At 38.4% G+C, this 18,470-nt stretch overlaps 4 non-coding genes across 4 annotated transcripts; 2 read left to right on the plus strand and 2 right to left on the minus strand.

Annotated features, from left to right (window-relative positions):
• Positions 1–2,006: 2,006 nt before the first annotated feature.
• Positions 2,007–2,079, minus strand: trnaa-agc (transfer RNA alanine (anticodon AGC)). Its single transcript has one exon. It is a non-coding gene; the product is annotated as a tRNA-Ala (tRNA).
• Positions 2,080–3,621: 1,542 nt separating this feature from the next.
• trnaa-agc (transfer RNA alanine (anticodon AGC)) lies at positions 3,622–3,694 on the plus strand. Its single transcript has one exon. It is a non-coding gene; the product is annotated as a tRNA-Ala (tRNA).
• A 12,711-nt stretch (positions 3,695–16,405) lies between these two features.
• trnar-acg (transfer RNA arginine (anticodon ACG)) lies at positions 16,406–16,478 on the minus strand. The gene has a single exon. It is a non-coding gene; the product is annotated as a tRNA-Arg (tRNA).
• Positions 16,479–17,282: 804 nt separating this feature from the next.
• Positions 17,283–17,365, plus strand: trnal-cag (transfer RNA leucine (anticodon CAG)). Its single transcript has one exon. It is a non-coding gene; the product is annotated as a tRNA-Leu (tRNA).
• Positions 17,366–18,470: the final 1,105 nt, after the last annotated feature.

Raw genomic sequence — 18,470 nt, forward strand, 5'->3', positions numbered from 1 at the left:
CCCACCACCCATCTTGAGGCCCTGATGATGACCTCCATAGCCATTATGAAGGCCAGGGGTGCAAGAGTGTAAGAGTGCAATGTTTTAAAGCTCACGTACTCTTTTCTATATTATGTGTTGCTTTTAAGCGGTTACAGACTCGGTTTATTTGAAACGTTTATCGCAGCCTTCAGGACGAACTGAAACAAATCATAACTGTCTTTGTACCACTGACAGACTGACTTAATTAAAAGCCCAGGGCATACTCTATAAAGTACAGTAGTACTCAAATGGATTGCATTAATGGTGCTTGAGTTAGAGATCTCGGACATGTGTCCCCACAGGTGACAAAAATGAATTGCTCGGTCTCGGGAGGATATGTTAATTAAAGCTCATAATGTCACTCATTACAGTTTGCTGTTGTTATACACCAGGGCTGCCCAGTACGTCGACCACGATCTAGCAGTCGATCGCACAGTGCATATTGGTACATTGCACCTCATTCTAACAGGTCAGCGTGATTTACATGAAATGTGGTCACTGTTTTTGTAATTTGCGGTTTGCCTCCACCTAGTGGACATTTTGAGAAATGCAACAGGTTAGAACATAACATTAAAACCACCTCCTTGTTTCTACACTCACTGTCTATTTTATCAGCTCCACTCACCATATAGGAGCACCTTCAATTTCTACAATTATTGACAGGACCACCACAGAGCAGGTATTATTTAGGTGGTGGATCATTCTCAGCACTGCAGAGACACTGACATGGTGGTGGTGTGTTAGTGTGTGTTGTGCTGGTATGAGTGGATCAGACACAGCAGCGCTGCTGGAGTTTTTAAATACCGTGTCCACTCACTGTCCACTCTATTAGACACTCCTACCTAGTTGGTCCACCTTGTAGAGACAGTCAGAGACGATCGTTCATCTATTGCTGCTGTTTGAGTTGGTCATCTTCTAGACCTTCATCAGTGGTCATAGGACACTTCCCACAGGGCGCTGTTGGCTGGATGTTTTTGGTTGGTGGACTATTCTCAGTCCAGCAGTGACAATGAGGTGTTTAAAAACCTGCAGCGCTGCTATGTCTTATCAACTCATACCAGCACAACACATTAAGACACCACCACCATGTCAGTGTCACTGCAGTGTTGAGAATGATCCACCACCCAAATAATACCTGCTCTGTAGTGGTCCTGGGAGAGTCCTGACCATTGAAGAACAGCATAAATAAGGGGATAAAAAAGCATGTAGAGAAACAGATGGATTACAGTCAGTAATTGTAGAACTACAAAGTGCTTCTATATGGTGGAGCTGATAAAATGGACAGTGAGTGTAGAAACAAGGAGGTGGTTTTAATGTTATGATCGGTGTATACTCACCATGTATGCGTGGCTTTCCTCCGGGTATGAAAACGTGCCAGTAGGTGTAACTGCTGCTCTAAATTGCACCTGTATGTGTGAGTGAGTGGATAAATTAGTGTGTGATGCTTTGCGGTGGTTTGACGCGCCCTGTCCAGGGTGTATTTTTGTCTCGAGCCCGGTGTTTGTGACACTGGACCCACGCTTGCCCTGTAATGCTGAATATCAATACAGGCAAATGAAGCACATTTAAAAAAAGCTTTAAAGCATTCTTGAAAAATGATGAGGCCAACCTTTTTAAAAAGTAGATCCCGATGACCTGTTGACTGAAATAGTAGATCCCAAGCCACAGAAGTGTGGGCACCAGTTTTACATTGGCTACGTTTTAACAAGACGTACCAAGAATGGCCTGTAGATGGCGCACTGTGGTCGTTTTTAAAAGCAAGCTATGGCCAATTATGCCACCGAACTTAAATATGTACAATACTTTATAATGTATCAATTGTAACAGTATCAAATAATAAAACATTATAAAAAATTATAAGTTTATGCGTTTCTGTCAAAACAAAACAAAAAAGGTATGTAAACAAAACTGAGCGTAAATAGGGCATTACTGACATTGTACTGACAATCTTTACAGATTGCAAAATGATCATAATGTTTGTGTACTGGAGAATGTGGGCATCGATCCCACTACCTCTCGCATGCTAAGCGAGCGCTCTACCATTTGAGCTAATTCCCCTTACACAAAACTTTCCTTTACCCTTTGTAAATTGTAATGTACTAACAGAGTGTTAATGCTGCATTATAAAGTGAGGGTGCAACATGTTTAAGCTCACGTACTCTTTTCTATATTATGCGTTGCTTTTCATTAAAATGTTATGTGCATTTATATGTGGCAAAATAAAAAAATCCATAAAAATCAAATTGAGTTAGCAAAGAACCTTAAATTATACTAAATGGTTCTTCAAGTAGAAACAGTTCTACCAAGAACACCTAAAAGAACCCTTAAGAAACATTTCTTAGTGCTACATACATCAGTTGTATTCCACACAGGTCAGCATGCGATGAAACTTTGCTCGAAACAGACATCGTTTTACTTTCTAACTGTATTCATATTATGTCATCTAGTGGACAATTGAATAGCTTACAACCAGCACAAACAGGGTTTGAGTTCTTAATGAATAATAATTAATCTTAATAAATAATCCAGTCAGTTAAAAACCCAACAAGAAGGCTGTACCTAATACACTCAGACTAGAGAAAACACACCCTAACATGCTAGTGCTGTTACAGTGCTAACAATGGTCCACCCAAAAACATTATTTGGTCAGTTGGAGATCTCATATGGGGCTCCCTTTCTATTGATTTTTGGTTTACAGCCTAGTGACAAAGTGTACAATGCAGCAGATGGGTTACAGTCAGTACATTTACAATACATAATAATGTGAAAAGATTAAGCAGTTTATGGGTTCGAATCCCACTTCTGACAGCTCATGATTTAAACAAATCTACTTCTTTAGAGGACACAGCCATCAGGGAATACAGTTTTCATCAAAGGGTGTACATGGTCTGCAACAATGCTGAGGTAGGTGGTACGTGTCAAAGTAACATCCACATGGATGCCAGGACCCAGGCTTTTGATCACTGAAAATGTGAGAAACTGAATCATGTATTCATCCTGATCTTGCTCTGTTTATTGTTGCAGCTCTGCTGGAGGGTTATTTTTTTGGTGTTTGTGGTGGTGGTGGTGGGGTCTTTGTTCCCATTTTGGTTTATTTGATGTACTTTACATCCATTTAAATATGTACTTAAATACTTAAATATCCATTTAAGTATGTTTATTCAGCGTCCATTTACATTGTTACAGCAGTATTTTACGACAAAAATGGAAATGTTCACATTATTGAAATGGATGTAAAGTACATCATATACTAAATAAACCAAAATGGGAACAAAGGCCCCACCATCACCACCACCACCACCACCACCACAAACACCAAGAAAATAACCCTCCAGCAGAGCTGCAACAAGAACAGGACAATCTCCTACAGGTCCAACAAAATAAAATAAAAAATGCACTTCAAAAAAGACCTCACATTGTTCGTCCTAAAGGCTAAGATCAACTTTTTAAATAAACTGAGTCTGTGATGGTTTAAAAACAACGCGTAATATAGAAAAGAGTACGTGAGCTTAAACACGTTGCACCCTCGTTTTATAATGCAGCATCAACACTCTGTTAGTACATTACAATTTACAAAGGGTAAAGGAAAGTTTTGTGTAAGGGGAATTAGCTCAAATGGTAGAGCGCTCGCTTAGCATGCGAGAGGTAGTGGGATCGATGCCCACATTCTCCAATGCCGAAACACTATGATCACTTAAAGGCAACACATAATATAAAAGTCGTTGCTCACTGAAACGCTGCATCAAACATTAGGTCAGTCTGTAAGTTTTACAGTGACAGTTATGCTCTATTTTTACTCAAATCGTTTGCTTTAAAGACCTTTTTTGACTTGTTTAAATTGACAAATGTAGCGCCCCCTAGCACCCTTGGCTGTATTTGGAAAGCGCTCCCTGACTTCTTTTATTTGTTTAAGAAATCTCTTTCTTTGTGGTAATGTAAGGATTTAAAAGGGCCACTACTTATCAGTACTTACGATTATTTTATATTTAAACTATACTCTTATTTAAACCGAAAAAACTACTTCAATTACCCTATATATATGTGGTACTAACCTTGCACAAAAAAACCTGCGACTAACACCATTTACAGTAGCTGTATTAACATTATCCCTGACTCACATACCAAACTTGTACACATTAATAATACTTAAACAAATTAACTATTTACTCATTTACACAATCATTAATATGCATTTCAAACCCCAATATATTTTACAAAAATGTCATAATACAGATTCACTCAAATTACCATCAGTAATATTCAAAATATTATCAATCTCTCCTAAGTTAGGTACAGTGGGGCCAAAAAGTATTTAGTCAGCCACTGATTGTGCAAGTTCTCCTACTTAGAAAGATGAGAGAGGTCTGTAATTTTCATCATAGGTACACTTCAACTATGAGAGACAAAATGAGAAAAAAAATCCAGGAAATCACATTGTAGGATTTTTAAAGAATTTATTCGTAAATTATGGTGGAAAATAAGTATTTGGTCAATAACAAACAAGCAAGATTTCTGGCTCTCACAGACCTGTAACTTATTCTTTAAGAAGCTCTTCTGTCCTCCACTCGTTACCTGTATTAATGGCACCTGTTTGACCTTGTTATCTGTATAAAAGACACCTGTCCACAGCCTCAAACAGTCAGACTCCAAACTCAACCATGGCCAAGACCAAAGAGCTGTCGAAGGACACCAGGAAGAAAATTGTAGACCTGCACCAGGCTGGGAAGAGTAAATCTACAATAGGCAAGCAGGTTGGTGTGAATAAATCAACTGTGGGAACAATTGTAAGAAAATGGAAAACATACAAGACCATTGATAATCTCCCTTGGGGTCAAGATCTCATCCCGTGGGGTCAAAATTATCATGAGAACGGTGAGCAAAAATCCCAGAACTACACGGAGGGACCTGATGAATGACCTGCAGAGAGCTGGGACCAAAGTAAAAAGGCTACCATCAGTAACACACTACGCCAAGAGGGACTCAAATCCTGCAGTGTCAGGATCATCCTTAACCTGTCATTGCCAACAAAGGTTATGTTACAAAGTATTGAGTTGAACTTTTGTTATTGACCAAATACTTATTTTCCACCATAATTTACAAATAAATTCTTTAAAAATCCTACAATGTGATGTCCTGGATTTTTTTTTCTCATTTTGTCTCTCATAGTTGAAGTGTACCTATGATGAAAATTACAGACCTCTCTCATCTTTCTAAGTAGGAGAACCTGCACAATCAGTGGCTGACTAAATACTTTTTGGCCCCACTGTAACTAAACTAACTAAAATAACTAACTAAAAAAAAAGGGTACCCAAAATTACCATTGCAGGCCTGATCCAACCTAATAGTCCCAATCAGCACAGATCACGAAGTATATTTGGTCGGTTGTGGTGGAGCTGTCCACGTTCTTTGTTTACATGGATGAAACAGAAAAAATCCACCAGTCTTTTTCCTTTTGATCTTGGATGAAACAATCAGAGTTAATCCGATGCTTTTAATCCACTGTAATCGTCACAGTTGCTGAGGAAGCGTACTGCCTCCAATGTCCATGCGCGAAAACTCAAGAGACGAAGTTCACAGCTGATACAGCATAAACAATGTCACTAATCGACTGCAAGATGTTAATATAAGACTCACTGTCCGTTTGTCTTAATGCATCAAGAGAGATAAATCCTAAACAGGTGTTTTACCCGCTTACATGACACTTGTTTCACATCACGCTATTTTCTCCACTTTTTTCTTCTTTTCCACCCACTTTCTCCCGCTCTTTTCCCGACCTGTGACAGTTCATGCTGATTGGCTTAAAAATAAATCAAGGGAGGGCTATACATACACTTTACTTTAAACAGCATAAAACAACCAGAACATTATTTACAGAACAAATAAAAACAACTTATTTACTAGTTATAAATTAACATAAACAAAATATTAGTAGTCCCCAGATTTTAATTGGGCTACACAAACACACAATAACTTATAATTCTCCAATTTTGAAATGTCTCGGAGTCTTATCTAAAACGACTTTTTGTTAAAGTAGCGGTACGTGACTCTTTAATGATTTTTCATCTGGTAAACTGTTTTGTAAAAGATGAACAGCTGAAACTCACGACAGCACCTTTAAAATGCAGCATCAACCCTTAAGTCAGTCTATCAGTGGTACAAAGACAGTTTTGATTGGGTTTAGTTTGTCCTAAAGTCTGCGATAAACGGAGTCTGTGATGGTTTAAAAGCAAGGCATAATACAGAAAAGAGTATGTGAGCTTAAACACGTTGCACCCTCACTTTATAATGCAGCATCAACGCTCTGATAGTACATTACAATTTACAAAAGGCTAAAGGGGATTCATCGTAAAGGGAATCAGCTCCAATGGTAGAGCGCTCGCTTAGCATGCGAGCGGTAGCTGGATCGATGCTCGCATTCTCCAATGCAGAAGCATTGCAAACTTTTAAGCACATTTTCCTGTGAGAATAACATTTAGACTTGTAACGCACTGTAGTTAAAAACATGGTCTTCATACTATTTATTTTGTTCTTCTGTCTGTGTAGGGTTTTTACCATAAAGTAAAATCGAGGGAATCTAAATGCAATTATCCATCCAACAATCCATTCATTAGCTTTTAACTGTTCATGCAAATGAATGACTTTTTATATTTCTATATTGCTCATTGTAGTACTTGTGTCTGCATGGACTTGAAAATCACATGACTAAACATTAGGTAGAACTATAGAGACTTATTTACTGTCTTTACAAATTGGCATAAAGTACTCGACGAGTACAAAACACTGAACAATAAAATATAGATGACATACTATAGGCCAGTGAGGTGGCTGCTGCTTCTGGGTGTGTAGTTTCTAAATGATCAAGTCAGCACAGGCACAAGCACTCAGTGCATTATTAGGCTGCACATAATTATAGTTTAAACGGTCCTCTTTTTACTATAGTGTGTTTGAAACGGCTGGGGGTACAATTAGTTGGTGTGGAGAACATGTTACACATTCGCTATGCGATTGTTTCAAGCTGATCAAGTACATGCTATTTCAATTAGAAATATCTCACAAAGTACAAATTCTTTAACTTTCTTAACAAGCCATGTAGTACGGGACAATGCCGCTTAGCCAACACAGTAAGAAACAACTCACCCGAACAGGGACTTGAACCCTGGACCCTCAGATTAAAAGTCTGATGCTCTACCGACTGGGCTGTAAAGATCCGTGCTGGCTCTCTTGAAGGCGATTATAAAAAAATTTTGGTGAAGGTTGTTGCTGTTTACACACAAAGAAAAACATCTCTGGAGGAGAATTTTGCAGGTAGATTACAAACAGATTCCTTTCTTTCACCTTTTTTTCTGTATCAATTGCACAATTGTTTTCCAGTCATTAAAATGTTATGTGCATTTTTATGTGGCAAGAGAAAAAAAATCCATAAAAATCAAATTGAGTTAGCAAAGAACCTTGAATTATACTAAAGGGTTCTTCAAGTAGAAACAGTTCTACCAAGAACACAAAAAGAATCCTTTCAAAAAACATTATTTGGTCAGTTGGAGATCTCATATGGGGCTCCCTTTCGATTGATATATGGTTTACACTGTAAGCCCGGACTTTATATTTAATCAAAAATTTTTAGTACAACATACATAAATTGTTTTTTTGCTCTACTATAAAATGCAGAGTACATTGTACTAATTTGAGTACACATTTAAATGTGCTAAACGGTTTAAATTTACTAAACAAAAAAAATTACTTTTCTATCAGATTAACTTAAAAAAGTTAAGTTAAGGTAATAAAACAGAAAAACGCCCCCATTTACATGTAAGTCCGCCTTTTTTCAGCTTGCTGTTGGTGAATCAGGCAGCCATTTGTTTTAACTTTTGTAACCTGTTGTTGCAAATTACTTTTTACTTTTCATTTTAGGCTTTTTGCAAAAGTAAACTTGTCTTCCTGAAATGTATTTTGTGAAGTGGAACCTTTGTTAAACTAAGTGGACAAACATTTTCTTTCTCATTATGCTATTTTTGAGTAGCATGTACACCAGTCTGATGGGGCTTTTTCATCTTCCGTCTAATTTTGGTAAGTGTTGTACTTCACTTAACAATTTTGTTTAAAATAAATGATCTTAATGTTGACACTAAATAAATAATCAAACAGCGCTGCTTTATTTGCCGTATTTAGGCTACATGCTAGCATGTTAGCATGCTAGTCTTCATACGAAGCAAAGAGTGTGCTGGCTTGCTTTATTTTAATCCTTAAATTAATGCTATTAATGTTGATTTTAATACTTCTGTTTCTTGTTTCTTTTTGTTGTTTTACAGGTTCATGTTACTGTGAGGAGCTGTTTGTGTTTCATCAGAACTTTATATACAGTTTGTACAGTTTTAAAGATGTTTTCTTGACATGTTGTATTTTAAGTAAATACTTCTGAAGTGAAATAAAGAAAAATAATTTTATAATTGTGTCTGTTTTTCTATAAACATTTGTAATTCATATTTAAAATGTAATTAACATGAAAACTAAGAAGAAATCAATAGTTTTTTCCATTGAGCTCAAGATAATAAGTAGAATTATTGGGAAAAGCAGTTGGTATAACAAAAAATAGAAAGTTTAATCAACTTGCCTTTTAGGTGTAATAACTTAATGTTTTAAGTTATGCTAACTCAAGTTTTCATTATACATTACTTAACTTTTTTAAGGCAACCGGTTTCCTCAAATTTTTTAAGTAGATTGAACTTATCCGGGCTTACAGTGTACAGCCTAGTGACAAAGTGTACAGTGCAGCAAATGGGTTACATTCAGTACATTTACCATACATAATAATGTGAAAAGATTAAGCAGTTCGTACAAATATTAGTCCGTGTGGGGTGAAGGTGGTGTCGATGGTACCCAAGCTAGTCAGGATGCGGTCTAAAATGCTGAGTTCAGGTCACAGTGTCCCATGGAGGCGTGAGTTGGAATCCCACTTCTGACTGCTAGTGCTTCATACAAATTTATGTCTTTAACCCTCTAACAAACATAATAATGTGAAAAGATTCAGCAGTTTGTACAAATCTTTGGCCATGTGGGGGTGTTGTTGGTAATTGGCATTGTTACCTTACAGACATTTCTGGATGGCCAGTTCGAATCCCACTTCTGATAACTCCTGCTTTATACAAAGTTACTTCTTTAGAGGACACAGCCATCAGGGAATACAGTTTTCATCAAAGGGTGTACATGGTCTGCAACAATGCTGAGGTAGGTGGTACGTGTCAAAGTAACATCCACATGGATGCCAGGACCCAGGCTTTTGATCACTGAAAATGTGAGAAATTTAATCATGTATTCATCCTGTTCATAAAGTATGTTTATTCAGCGTCTATTTACATTGTTACAGCAGTATTTTACAATTGAAATGTTCACATTATTTAAATGTATGTAAAGTACATCGTATACTAGCTGTTTACTTTTTTCCCTAAGTAAAAACTGTCATTACCTCAACATGCCATTACCGACACAACTTGTTGTGATGGTAAAAACATTTAGTGATGGTAATAAAAGGTTTTTAGTTTCACCATCACTATCTTATTAACTCTTTAATAATTAAAGCTAATTAAAGCTAAATAAGCATAATGGTTTTATTAAACAAGGAAACATTATCCAGATCCAGTAAAATATCAGTAGATACATGAAAAAGAAAAGTTAGAGCGCTCGCTTAGCATGCGAGAGGTAGTGGGATCGATGCCCGCATTCTCCAGTGCAGATACCTTATGATTATTTAAGGGTAACATGTAATATGAAACTTGTTGCGGCATCGCTTAATGAAATGCAGCATCAACAATTAGATCAGGATTTAAGTGAGTCTTTAAGGCAACAAAAAATATGTGGGTATTAATATGTAAAACTCAGCGCATTATTAGGCTGCACATAAATATAGATTTAAACTGTTCTCTATTTACTACAGTCTGTTTGAAACAACTGGGCGTACAACTAGTCGGTGTGGAGAACATGTTACACATACAGTGTGCTATTATTTCAAGCTTATCAAGTACATGCTACTTCACTTAGAAATATCTCACAAAGTACAAATTCTTCATCTTTCTAAACAAACCATGTAGTACGGGACATTACCACTTACCTAATGCAGTAATAAACGACTTTTAGATTAAAAGTCTGATGCTCTACCGACTGAGCTATCCGAGCTCTGCAAGCTGCTTTAATCCTCACAGGGATGTGACTTGAATTACAAACTTTAACATACGTTGTCCTATAGAACAGTTCCAGCAAGAACACCAAAAAAACCCTTAAGAAACACTTCTTAGTACTACATACATTAGTTGTATTCCACACAGGTCAGCATGCGACATCGTTTTACTTTCTAACTGTATTCATATTATGCCATCTAGTGATCGATTGAATAGCCTTACAACCAGCACAAACAGGGTTTGAGTTCTTAATAAATAATCCAGTCAGTTAAAAACCCAACAAGAAGGCTGTACCTAATACATTCATACCAGAGAAAACACACCCTAACATGCTAGTGCCGTTACAGTGCTAAGAATGATCCACCCAAAAACATTATTTGGTCAGTTGGAGTGCTCATATGCTATTGATACATGATGTGGTGTCAACGGTACCCAAGCTAGTCAGGATACGGTCTAAGGCGCTGCGTTCAGGTCACAGTCTCTCATTGAGGCGTGGGTTTGAATCTCACTTCTGACAGCTCATGCTTTATACAAATTTACATCTTTAACCCTCTACCATACATAATAATGTGAAAAGATTTGTTTCAAGATTGTTTTAAAGTTATTGCATGTTTGTCAATTTAAAAAAATAATAAAGGTCTTAAAACTAAACGATGAATGAAAATAGAGCGAAAACTGCCCTCGTATCTGACGCAATGTTTCAGTGAGCAGTGACGTAACGAGTCTCATATTACGTGATGCCTTTAAATTATCGTAACTTTTCTGCATTGGAGAATGCGGGCATCGATCCCGCTACCTCTTGCATGCGAAGCGAGCACTCTACCATCTGAGCTAATTTTCCTTAACTCTCCTTTACCCTTTGTAATGTACTAACAGATCATTGATGCTGCATTATAAAGTGGGGGTTCAACGTGTTTAAGCTCACATACTCACGTTTATCGCAGCCTTTAGGACGAACTGAACCAGATCGTAACTGTCTTTGTACCACTGACAGACTGACTTAAGGGTTGATGCTGCATGACGGGCCAAAATAGTGCAGGATATACCAACTGTTTAGTGCAGAGCAATAACAAAGCGGCTCTGTGAAGCAAGAACTGAAATTATGATGCATGTCATTCAACATAAAATATGTGGGTATTAATATCTAAAACTCAGTGCATTATTAGGCTGCACATAAATATAGATTTAAACGATCCTTTATTTACTACAGTCTGTTTAAAACAACTAGTTGGTGTGGAGAACATGTTACACATACAGTGTGCAATTATTTCAAGCTTATCAAGTACATGCTATTTTACTTAGAAATATCTCACAAAGTACAAATTCTTCATCATTCTAAATAAACCATGTAGTACGGGACATTACCTCTTACCTAAAGCAACTCACCCAAACAGGGACTTGAACCCTGGACCCTCAGATTAAAAGTCTGATGCTCTACCGACTGAACTATACAGGATCTGGAAATTGATTTAATCCTCACAAGCATGTGACTTAAATTACAAACTTTAACATATGTTGTCCTGTAGAAATTCAATTAATATAAAAAATTTTTATTTCTGTTTCGGCTCTCTTGAAGGCGATTATATAAAGTTTTAGCCGAAGTATGTTGCTGCTTACACACACAAAGAAAAACATCTCAGGAGGAGAATTTAGCAGGTAGATCACAAACAGATTCCTTTCTTTCACCTTTTTCCTTTTTTCCTGTGTCAGTTGCACGATTGTTTTCCAGTCCTTAAATATTATGTGCATTTATATGTGGCAAAATAAAATAATCTATAGAAATCTAATTGAGTTAGCAAAGAACCTTGAATTATACTAAATAGTTCTTCAAGTAGAAACAGTTCTAGCAAGAACACAAAAAACCCTAAAGAAACACTTCTTAAGACTTCTTAGTCTTAGTTTTTAATTATTGCAAATGCCATTCATTATTTCAAATGCCATTAATAGTTTATAATCACTGATTTGTGAGATATCAGCAGTAGTAGGTCATGTTTATCTGGTTTAATATTGTTTAAGCGCTGATTATCGGCTGTTTTTCGTGAGTATGTTGGGCGGTTTTCCATGCATTTCGGCGGGATTTTAAATGCGCAATCTGGCAACCCTGGTTGAAGCGTTCATTCATATTTTGGAGCGATGTATGTTTGTATGCTAGAATATAAATAACATCTTTTACAAACTGCTGTATATTTACATTGACATTTTCTCTTCTGTCTAAACCTTGAAATTGGGTTTGTAAAGATAAGGGATACAGTAGATAATATATTTAATGAGCTGAACTAACTGAGAGAAGCGCTAACGGTGGTGGAAGAGTCTAAAAGGGTTTGGAACATAGTCGTATCATCATAGCAGTACAACACAGTTTTGTCCGTAGCATCCGAAAATATCCAGAAGCTAATATACAAAAAACGTTTATTTTAATAAACTTACCTTGTTGAAAAAAGTATGACCACAATTTCTAAACAAACACAGTATCCGCTGCTGCAGTCTCTACACAAACTTTTCTGCACTGAAATCTCAAGGACACATTTTATGGATATTACGGTAATGCACTGAGAACTCGTCCTACAGTCGTGCAAGCACATACAACAACAGTGTGTGAGTTTACACTAATCAACCATAACATTAAAACCACCTCCTTGTTTCTACACTCACTGTCCATTTTATCAGCTCCACTTACCATATAGAAGCACTTTGTAGTTCTACAATTACTGACTCTAGACTGCTCACTCTGTTCTTCAATGGTCAGGACCCCCACAGGACCACCACAGAGCAGGTATTATTTAGATAGTGGATGATTCTCAGCACTGAGAATCAGGGCAGTGGTTCATTATTCCTGGTTCAATCGATTAAGACTCCCATGAAGTCACCCAAATGTCAAAGCATCCCCACACAATCACACTTCCACCACCTGGTGGTAAGATGGATGTTCTTATTGTTTCTTATTATGGAATACATTCATTCATTCACTGCCTGTTTTATCCTGGTAATGATCACCGTGAGTCTTTTTTAAAAAAAAAATTCAAAAAGTAAATAAAAAAGATAACAATAATATCATTTCAGTTATATCAATAGCAGAAACTAAGAAATAAAACTCTGATGCATTTTAATACTGTAGCATTATAAGTTCATGCGTTTCTGTCAAAACAAAACAAAAAAGGTATGTAAATAAAACTGTTTAAGAGTAAACAGGGCGTTAATGACATTGTAACACTGACAGACTGGCCTAAAGATTAATGCTGCAACGAATTTCGCCTTAATTTTATCATTTCAGATTCCGAGTTGCTGCCAAATGATCATAATGTTTCTGCACTGGAGAATGTGGGCATCGATCCCACTACCTCTTGCATGCTAAGCGAGTGCTCTACAATTTGAGTTAATTCCCCTTATGAAAACCCCACCTTTACTAATGTACTAACAGAGCATTGATGCTGCATTATAAAGTCAGGGTGCAAGTGTTTAAGCTCAGACTCAGCTTTATAGTCATTCTATTATATAATACAATATTAACTGTATTTATATTATTCAATCTTGTGGACGATTGAATAGCCTACAACAAGCACAAACCGGGTTTGAGTTCGTAACAAATAATCCAGTCAGTTAAAAAGCCAACAAGAAGGCTGTACCTAATACACTCATACCAGAGAAAACACACCCTAACACGCTAGTGCCGTTACAGTGCTAACAATGGTCCACCCAAAAACATTATTTGGTCAGTTGGAGTGCTCATATGGGGCTCCCTTTCTATTGATATATGATTTACAGCCTAGTGACAAAGTGTACAGTGCAGCAAATGGGTTACAGATTAAGGAGTTAGTACAAATCTCAATCCGTGTGGGGTGAGAGTGGTATTAATCATTTCCTGGCTAGTCAGGATGGCTGAGTGGTTCGAATCCCACTTCTGACAGCACATACTTGATACAAATTTATGTCATTAACCCACTACCATACATAATAATGTGAAAAGATATTACGGTTCGTACAAATCTTAGTCCTAGTTAGTCTTAGTTTTCTATTACAAAATCTATCCTTTACCCTTTTAATGGATTAACAGAGCATTGATGCTGCATTAAGTAGGAGTGCAACGTGTTTAATCTCACGTACTCCTTTCTATATTATGTGGTGCTTTTATACCATCACAGACTCAGTTTATTTAAAATGTTCATCCCAGCTTTTAGGACGAACTGAAAAAAATAATAACTGTCTTTGTACCACTGACAGACTGACTTAAGGGTTGATGCTGCATTTAAAGGGGATGTCGTGAGTTTCAGCTGTTCATCTTTTACAAAACAGTTCACCAGATGAAAAACCAACAAAATGTCACGTACCGCTGCTTTAACCAAAAACATTTCAAAATTGAAAAATTACAAGTTATTGCGTTTGGCAATTTAAAAATCAAAAATGATTTTTAAAAAATCTTTAAAAAAATGTAAAAATGATTTGAGTGAAAATTGAGCGTAAATGTCATTGTAACATTGTAAATTTTGATGCTGCGTTTCAGTGAGCATTGACGCAAAAAGTTTCATATTACATGATGCCTTAAATGATCATAATGTTTCTGCACTGGAGAATGCGGGCATCAATACCGCTACTTCTCACATGTTAAGCGAGCGCTCTACCATTTGAGCTAATTCCCCCTACTATGAACCTCTTTTACCCTTTGCAAATTGTAATGTACTGACAGAGCAGAGCGTTAATGCTGCATAACTGTCTTTGTACCACTGACAGGCGGACTTAAGGGTTGATGCTGCTTTATGTAAGGGCCAAAATAGTGCAGTTCAAAAAGTCTCAGTCAGCCGACAGTGCCAACATGCAGCCATATTCGGGGATGAGATCTTTTATGAAGTGCATTCTCTTTGATTTGGTTGGACTTGTAGGAGATTCTTCTGTTCTTGTTGCAGTGCTGCTGGAGGGTTTTCTTTTTAATGGTGGTGGTGGGGTGTTTGTGATTATATGTAACTGTAATACCTTATGTGCATTTGCATCTTTGTTCCCATTTTGAAGGTATAAAGCATGAGCTGTCAGAAGGGGAATTCAAACCTACGGCTCCAGGGGAGACTGCGAGCTGAACGACTGCTTGGCCATCCTGACTTGCTTGCACGTTACCAATGCCAATTTTCCTCAACACCCCCACATGGCCTAAGATTTGAACTGTAAGCTGCTTGAGCTACAGCAACAAGGCGCCGAGGAACTAATACACAGAGTTTTGCTCGAGTCCAATCATAAAGGCCAATTCCCATACTGGAAGTCGAAAACCTGGGTAAAAATCAGGAATCCTGACCGCTAGACCATATGGGAAACTGCAAGGCTCAGCACCGGCTGACGCCAGAATCAGCCACTTCATTCTGCTCTGCCAAGTCTTTGTCACCTTGACAAGACCTGCATTGTTGGATCTGGGGTACAGAGAGCCATACACAAGGAGTTAGAGAGACAAAAAAAGAGAGAGAATAGAAACCTTCGAAGCATGGCATACGAAAAGACAGGGCCGTGACACAGATTCGAACCTGGGTTGCTGCGGCCACAACGCAGAGTACTAACCACTATACGACCACGGCTTCCCAGCAGTCTGCCACTGGTGGCTCATGTCGGCTGCCCCCTGATAGACTGCAGTCATAGTTCCAACAGAAAAAGCTGCTTGAGCTACAGCAACAAGGCGCAGAGGAAGTAATGGGCAAAGTTTTGCTCAAGTCCAATCATAGAAGGCAATTCCCATACTGGGAGTCAAACCCGGGCCACCTGGGTGAAAACCAGGAAACCTGACCACTAGACCATATGGGAAACTGCAAAGCTCAGTATCGGCTGGTGCCAGCATCAGCCACTTCTTTCCGCTCTACCAAGTCTTTGTCACCTTGACAAGACCTGCATTGTTGGATCTGGGGTACAGAGAACCATACACAAGGAGTTAGAACAAGGTGAGAATAGAAACCTTCGTAGCACGGCATATGAAAAGACAGTGCCGTGACCCGGATTCGAACCTGGATTGCTGCAGCCACAACGCAGAGTACTAACCACTATACGATCACGGCTTCCCAGCAGTCTGCCACTGGTGGTTCATGTCGGTTGCTCCCTGATAGATTGCAGTCATAGTTCCAACAGCATCAGCCACTTCTTTCCGCTCTGACAAGTCTTTTTCACTTTGACAAGACCTCCATTGTTGGATGCATTGTTGGTGCTCCATACACAAGGAGTTAGAGAGACAAAAAAAGGCATAAGGAAACCGAGCCAGCCAGGAGTCGAACCTAGAATCTTCTGATCCGTAGTCAGACGCATTATCCATTGCGCCACTGGCCCCTGTTTGACTATGGTTCTCTTGCCCGAGGAGAGAATAGAAACCTTTGAAGCACGGCATACAAAAAGACAGGGCCGTGACTTGGATTCGAACCGGGGTTGCTACAGCCACAACGCAGAGTTGTGCGAAGCATGGCTTCCCAATGCTCAGCCACTGCTCCCTGATAGACTACAGTCACAGTTTCAACAGAACAAGCTGCTTGAGCTACAGCAACAAGGCAACGAGGAACTAATAGGCAAACAACGAGCACAACAGGGTTTGAGTTCTTAAAAAATAATAAATAATCTTAATAAATAATCCAGTCAGTTAAAAACCCAACAAGAAGGCTGTACCTAATACACTCATACCAGAGAAAACACACCCTAACATGCAAGTGCCGTTACAGTGCTAACAATGGTCCATCCAAAAAACATTATTTGGTCAGTTGGAGTGCTCATATGGGGCTCCCTTTCTATTGATATATGGTTTACAGCCTAGTGACAAAGTGTACAGTGCAGCAAATGGGTTACAGTCAGTACATTTACTGTACATAATAATGTGAAAAGCTCGTACAAATATTAGTCCGTGTGGGGCGAGGGTGGTGTCGATGGTACCCAAGCTAGTCAGGATGCGGTCTAACGAGCTGCGTTCAGGTCACAGTCTCTCATTGAGGCGTGGGTTTGAACTTCTGACTGCTAGTGCTTTATACAAACTTATGTCTTTAACCCTCTAAAATACATAATAATGTAAAAAGATTCAGCAGTTCGTACAAATCTGTGGCGATGTGGGGGTGTTGAGGAAAATTGTCTTTCATAATGTGCATTCAGGTCAGGATGGCCGAGTGGTCTAAGGCACTGTGTTCAGGTCGCAGTCTCCCCTGGAGGCGTGGGTTCGAATCCCACTTCTGACAGCTCATGATTTAAACAAATCTACTTCTTTAGAGGACACAGTCATCAGGGAATACAGTTTTCATCAAAGGGTGAACATGGTCTGCAACAGTGCTGAGGTAGATGGTACGTGTCAAAGTAACATCCACATGGATGCCAGGACCCAGGCTTTTGATCACTGAAAATGTGAGAAACTGAATCATGTATTCATCCTGATCTTGCTCTGTTTATTGTTGCAGCTCTGCTGGAGGGTTATTTTGTTGGTGTTTGTGGTGGTGGTGGTGGGGTCTTTGTTCACTTCACATTGTTCGTCCTAAAGGCTAAGATCAACGTTTTAAATAAACTGAGTCTGTGATGGTTCAAAAACAACGCATAATATAGAAAAGAGTACGTGAGCTCAAAGACGTTGCACCCTCGTTTTATAATGCAGCATAGAATAGAAGAATAGAATAGAATCTTTATTGTCACTATACACAAGTACAATGCAATTTCGAGTGGCATCTCTCCAATAGAGTAGCAGCAGTAGAAGAAAGACAGTAGTAGTAATCACAAAAAAAAGAAAGAACAATAAAAATCCATTGAGCTGTTTTCACTACGCGATGCAGATCCTTACACTCGGCGGCAGTGCAGCTTGAATACCACTCTGTGAAATTGCTGGTCAGAATACTTTCTATTGTGCTCTTGTAAAAGTTTACTAGTAGGTTCTGCCATAGTTTGGCCTTTTTCAGCTTCCTGAGAAAGAAGAGTCTTTGTTGAGCCTTCTTAATCAGGTGTGAGGTGTTAACGGTCCACGTCAGCTTGTCAGACACGTAGACTCTGAGGAATTTCAGGCTTTTCACCATCTCCACCTTGTTTCCATGGATGTGCAGGGGGAGGTGGTTTATCTCCTTTGTTCTTCAAAAGTCAATGACGATCTCCTTTGTCTTAGAGGTGTTAAGAGCCAGGTTGTTTAATGTACACCAATCAGACAAGTGAGCTACCTCCTGCCTGTAAGCCATTTCCTGATTGTTGGAGATCAGTCCAACTATAGTTGTGTCATCTGAAATTGTAATTATTCTGTTGGAATTGTGAATGGTGGTACAGTCCTGTGTAAAAAGTGTGAAAAGCATAGGGCTTATCACACAACCC

This window comes from Trichomycterus rosablanca, chromosome 10, assembly GCF_030014385.1.
Source record: "Trichomycterus rosablanca isolate fTriRos1 chromosome 10, fTriRos1.hap1, whole genome shotgun sequence".
NCBI classification, from domain to species: domain Eukaryota; kingdom Metazoa; phylum Chordata; class Actinopteri; order Siluriformes; family Trichomycteridae; genus Trichomycterus; species Trichomycterus rosablanca.